The following is a 5,853-nucleotide window of genomic DNA, read 5'->3' as shown; positions in this document are numbered from 1 at the left end:
TTGCACAGAGTCTTGCTCTGTTACACAGGCTGGAGTGCAGTGGTGTGATCTCAGCTCACTACAGCCTCCAGTCCCGGGTTCAAACAATTCTCCTTTCTCAGCCTCCCAAGTAGCTGAGATTGTAGTCACCCACCAGAATCCCTGGCTAATTTTTTCTATTTTTAGTAGTTTGCTGAGATGGTCTCAACCTCTTGACCTTGTGATTCACCCACATCAGCCTTCAACAGTGTTGGAATTATAGGCCTGAGCCCCTCTGCCTGGCTAGTGCTTAGTTTTAACTCAAATTATAAATGGATTCCAGTCCTCCAAAAATCAACAGCAACACCAAAAAAGGCACAAGAAGCAATAAAACGGGGGATTAGACTCTAATCACCTTGAACCTTATCATCTCAAGGCTTTCACCCACCTATACAGCTCCATGTCCCCTGCAGGCCTCTCCCCTGAGCACTACAATCCTCTGTCCACTTGTCTCCTCCTCTCTCTGTGGGGACATCACACAGGCGTCGCCACCTTCATGTGTCCATAAGTGATTCCTAAACCCCGAAACACATTCTCTGGCAGTCTGCACATCTCAGATGAGGGTGACTGTACTGCTGGGGACTTAGCTGAACTTGACAGCATGTTTTATAATATGGGAAATAATTTATAATATAAAGAGAAAATTACATGTATACATGAAAGGAGTGAGAAGATACGTAACTACCTAAATTATTTTTTTAATGGATTTTGCTCATTGCCCAGGATGGAGTGCAGTGCTGCTATGTCAGCTCACTGCAACCTCTGCCTCCCGGGTTCAAATGAGTCTCTTGCCTCAGTCTTTCAAATAGCTGGTTTTACAGGTGGATACCACCAGAAGCTAATTTGGTTGTTTTAGTAGAACTCCTGACCTCAGGTGATTCACCCAAATTGGCTTCCCAAAGTGCTTGGATAACAGACTTGAACTCTGCCACTGGCCATTTTGTTTTGTTTTGTTTTGAAATGAACTTTTGCTCTTGTCTCCCAGGCTGGAGTGCTGTTGTACGTTCTGAGCTCACTGAAATCTCCACCTCTAGGTTGAATCGATCTCCTGCCTCCGGCTCCCAAGTAGGTGTGATAACAGTCGACTTCCAAAATTCTTCTGGGTTGTGGGAGAAAAAAGTTTGAAAACCTTGTTTCTATGCATCTGTGCCCCTAGGACCTCCCTGACCCCATCTCCTACCTGTGCCCTCCTCTCTCCCACTGCTCCAGCCACTCGGGCGCTTTCCTTTTCCTAGGCCTGAGGTGGCTGCTGTCTCAGGGCCTTCACTTGAGCTGTCTCTCCCTAGGACTCTGGCCCCTCAGCTGCAAGTGACAAGCAGCCTTTCTTCCCTAGGTCTTTGTTCTGATATCACCTCCTCTGTGGAAACCTTTGTGATCTCCCACAGCCCCAATTTGACACTGCATCTGTGAAACCAAAAAACCTCAGACAGATCTCACTTAATTTAAAAAGATTCTTGTGCCCAGATTGAGGGTGCAGCTGCGACAGCCACAGGAAGTCCGGCGACATGTGCCCAAGGTGGTGGTGGCACAGCTTAATTTTATAAATTTTAGGGAGATATGAGTTGTCAGTCAATATACGAAAGAGGTTCATTGGTTTGGTCTAGAAAGGTGGGAAAACTTGAAGCAAAGGCAAAAAGACTTGAAGCAGGGAGGGGGCTTCGAGGTCACAGGTAAGTAACACACAAATACCACGTATCCCAGGTGATAGTAATCTGTGTGCAGCACTGAGCGTCAAGGGTCTGTGTCCTCCAGTTCTGAGGGCTGAGCTGAGCCTGTGATCTACAGAGAGGGGAGGCGCTGTGCTCTGGATGGGGTTTGGTCAGGTCTGGGTCTGTGCCCTGAAGGGGAGCTCAGTCCAGCCCAGCTCCCCACTGCTGCCTGGTGTGTGGGGCTTCTCCAAGAGGAGAGTGAGATCTGAAGACCAGGGTGAAACATACACTTGTAGGTGTTTCTTTGTGACTGTCTTCTCTAGGCATGATCTCTGGTGCAGTGGGCAGCAGAGGCCCGTCTTTCTACAGGGTGAGGTCACCCGATTTGTTTTTGTTTTGCTTTGTTTTGTCACAAGAAGGGAGTGAATCATTTCTAATATTAAGTCTCATTTTTTTTTCATGTACAGGGTTAATTTCTAAAGACTCCTGTTACATGAGGAAGCAGCTCGGAAGAGCAAAGAAAAGGAGCCAGGCATGGCTCTTCCACAGGTAAAGTGACACTCCTCGGTGGATTCATCTGTCTGTTTCCTTTCTGAAATGCCAGGTATTGTGGTAGGCTGTCTGTTCTGAGTATGAAGCGTCCTGCCTGACACGTTGGCTTGCACTCACCCATGCCTTCCCTCAGTTCCTGTCATCTGGTCTGAGATTCCATCTCCTGTGACCCAGTGACATGAATCTGGGAAGGGGCTCCACTGGACATAATCATGGGAAGGGTTGACACCCAGACCTGGATGGACATGGGGGTTGGGCCCCCCGGTATCAGTGCTGCTGTGCAGCCTGGATTGTTCAGGAGCCACATCTGGATATCAGCTCTTTGTGAACCAGAGAAACTACGTATGAAACACATAGGTTAATGTGCACAGATATCTGGTAAATTCGGGAAAAGGAGACCAGTAAGTGGAGATATTTTATATCTGATTTGGTAATGCATTGGAATCCACACTGGTAGATCAACATGTTTCTGACTCCAAACTTTGTTTTTTATTTTTTAAGAGTCAGGATGTTAGTTTGAGTGCGATGGATCACACCTGTAATCCCAGCACTTTCGGTGGTGAAGGCGGGTGGATCACTTGGGCTCTGGAGTTCAAGACCAGCCAGGCCAACATGCTGAAACCCCATCTGTACCAAAAATACAAAAATTAACAGGGTGTGCTGGCACACGCTTGTAATAATCTCAGGTACTCAGGAGGCTGAGGCAGGAGAATCACTTGAACATGGGATGTGAAGGTTACAGTAAGCCAAGATTGTGCCACTGCACTCCTGCCTGGGTGACTGAGTGAGACTTCATCTCAAAAACAAAAAATAGAAGGTGTCACTCTGTGGCTTAGGTGTGGAGTACGCTGGCAGGATTCAATGTTTACAGCAGCCTCAACTGCTGGGCTCAAGTGATTTCTACTTTGGCCTCTCAAAGAGCTAGAATGATAGGCGTGTCTCACCACACGCGGCCAGTATTTCTGTTTTTTTTTTTTTTTTTTTTTTTTTTTTTTTTTTTTTTTTTTTTTTTTTTTTTTTTTTTTTTTTTTTTTTTGAGACGGAGTTTCGCTCTTGTTACCCAGGCTGGAGTGCAATGGCGCGATCTCGGCTCACCGCAACCTCCGCCTCCTGGGTTCAGGCAATTCTCCTGCCTCAGCCTCCTGAGTAGCTGGGATTACAGGCACGTGCCACCATTCCCAGCTAATTTTTTGTATTTTTAGTAGAGACGGGGTTTCACCATGTTGACCAGGATGGTCTCGATCTCTTGACCTTGTGATCCACCCGCCTCGGCCTCCCAAAGTGCTGGGATTACAGGCTTGAGCCACCGCGCCCGGCCCCTGTTTATGTTTTTTAGTCTCGCTCTGCCACCCAAGCTGGAGTGCAATACTGTGATCTTGGCTCACTTCAAGCTCCTCCTTCTTGGGCTCAAGTGATACTTCTGCCTCAGCCTCCTGAGTACCTGAGACTACAGGCATGTGCCACCACATCGGCCTATTTTTGTATTTTTTTAAAAAATTTATTTATTTTGTGTTTTTAATAGAGTCTGGGTTTCACCATGTTGGCCACAGTGGTCTTGAACTCCTGATCTCATGATCTGCTCGCCTTGGCCCCCCAACGTGCTGGGATTACACGTGTGAGCCCAGCTCTGTGTTTTCTTCTTCTTTGTATATTTTTCATATTTGTGTGTAACTCCCCATATAGGTAATGAGGAAGGAGAGCTAAGCAGAATCCTGCACAATTAAGGCCTGAAGAATATCTCAGTTTATAGTGTTACTACTCAGTGATTTTTGTTTATATAATCCTTTATATAATCATGTAATAGTTGATAGAATTAGGCCTTGAAGAATATATTAGTATATAATGTCATTACTCAGTTATTTCCCTTTATATAATCCTCTATATATTATCATATGCTAGTTCATAGATTGAGTGCCTAAAGAATATCTTACCACTCAGTTACTTCCCTGTATATCTTAGTTTACAATCAGAGGAATGCCTAGAGTAGACACAGTACAGAGCATGAATTAAGGAATAAGCTTATAGTCGCAGGAATGTCTGAAGCAGAAACAGTGCAGAGCATGATTTAAGGGAAAATCAGTTATACTAGGACAGGAATTCATGGCCCAGCGGCAGCAATCAGTATCATAAAAATACTCGTGTATGGCAGGCTTTGAGCAAGAGCTATTCGTCTTGATAAAGGAGTTGTAGGACCTTGCTCCAGTTTTTGTGGAAGGCTGCCGTCAGACCGGCAGTTACACCTTGGTGACTGTGAACTTTATCAGCTGTTGTTACTGTGCTGCTTAAAAGCATCTTCCTATAGAACTCATTGGAAGCTGCCGGCTGGTGGTGGTAGACTGTGACAGCTCTGTCACCGCTGTGTGACTTAAAGCATCCCCCATAAATCTTCTTAGAAGTAGCATGCCCGGACGTGCGCGGTGGCTCAAACCTGTAATCCCAGCACTTTGGGAGGCCGAGGCGGGTGGATCACGAGGTCGAGAGATCGAGACCATCCTGGTCAACATGGTGAAACCCCGTCTCTACTAAAAATACAAAAAAATTAGCTGGGCATGGTGGCGCGTGCCTGTAATCCCAGCTACTGAGGCGGTTGAGGCAGGAGAATTGCCTGAACCCAGGAGGCGGACGTTGTGGTGAGCCGAGATCGCGCCATTGCACTCCAGCCTGGGTAAGAAGAGTGAAACTCCATCTCAAAAAAAAAAAAAAAGAAGTACCATGCCCATAGATAGAGGCATTGCACACTGCACCCTCTTCACTGGGCATGGCCCACATCCATGCCTCAGTGACCTAATGGGGGTGGACCCCTTACTGCACACGGCCCTTGCCGTCATGGGAACAGGCCCCTTGCTGTGCACTGTCCACCTCCTAGCCTAGGTGACCTAATGGGGGTGGACTCCTTGTTTTATTGCTCGCGACCCTATCACTATCCTTAAAGATGATTTCACTCACTGCCCTGCCCCCTAATGTATACACAATAAATAAACACGCTTCTGGATTTTTGGGGCCTCGCCTGACTCTGCTTATAGGTGGCATGGCCGCCCTGAGCCCAGCTGCATTTTCCTTGTACTTCTGTGTCCTGTCTCTTTATTTCTCAGATCCTGCTCCTCAGCACAACATAAGGGACACCCCACGACCCTGTGGGGTCCTCAACCCTGCAATATTGTCCATAAAATCAAGACTTCCACAGTGACTTACGGGACTTTAAAATCTTTAATGAAAAAGTGCTGTAAAATGCAACTATAGAGAAAAAATGCTCAAAAACACCTTTCCATAGGTTTGTCAGAACACAGTCTGATGAAATGGATACTTACTTTCTCTTTCTCATTTTGTGTGAAGGTGATAACTCAGTCCTCCATAATGTTTCATTGAAATGCATTTCCCATTTTAGGGACGCTTGACTTTCAGCGATGTGGCTATAGAATTCTCTTTGGTGGAGTGGAAATGCCTGACCCCTGCTCAGAGGGCTTTATACAGGGAAGTGATGTCGGAGAACTACAGGAACCTGGAGTCTGTGGGTGAGGAAAATGTCTCTCTAGACAAGAGGAATCTGCCCTTGTCTATCTTGGGTTTTTCTGCTTTTGTATTCTCTGTTGTGATTTTGCCCTATACATGCTCTTTTTTTTTTTTTTTTTTTTTT

At 46.1% G+C, this 5,853-nt stretch overlaps 3 protein-coding genes and 1 pseudogene across 6 annotated transcripts in view; 3 read left to right on the top strand and 1 right to left on the bottom strand.

Moving 5' to 3' along the window:
- LOC119469431 (zinc finger protein 160-like) overlaps window positions 1-5,853 on the bottom strand; it is a 609,418-nt gene that overhangs the window by 336,106 nt on the left and 267,459 nt on the right. The gene's annotated exons all lie outside the window — the stretch shown is intronic.
- Window positions 1-5,853, top strand: part of LOC108295661 (zinc finger protein 845-like) — a 91,000-nt gene that overhangs the window by 43,508 nt on the left and 41,639 nt on the right. The window lies entirely within an intron of this gene.
- LOC119469430 (zinc finger protein 761-like) overlaps window positions 1-5,853 on the top strand; it is a 36,924-nt gene that overhangs the window by 22,386 nt on the left and 8,685 nt on the right. The window lies entirely within an intron of this gene.
- LOC108295655 overlaps window positions 2,187-5,853 on the top strand; it is a 10,943-nt pseudogene continuing 7,276 nt past the window's right edge.

This window comes from Cebus imitator, unplaced genomic scaffold (genome assembly GCF_001604975.1).
Source record: "Cebus imitator isolate Cc_AM_T3 unplaced genomic scaffold, Cebus_imitator-1.0 Scaffold654, whole genome shotgun sequence".
Taxonomy (NCBI): Eukaryota; Metazoa; Chordata; class Mammalia; order Primates; family Cebidae; genus Cebus; species Cebus imitator.
The sequence above is the reverse complement of the archived record's forward strand: the minus strand, read 5'-3'. Positions and strand labels throughout refer to the sequence as shown.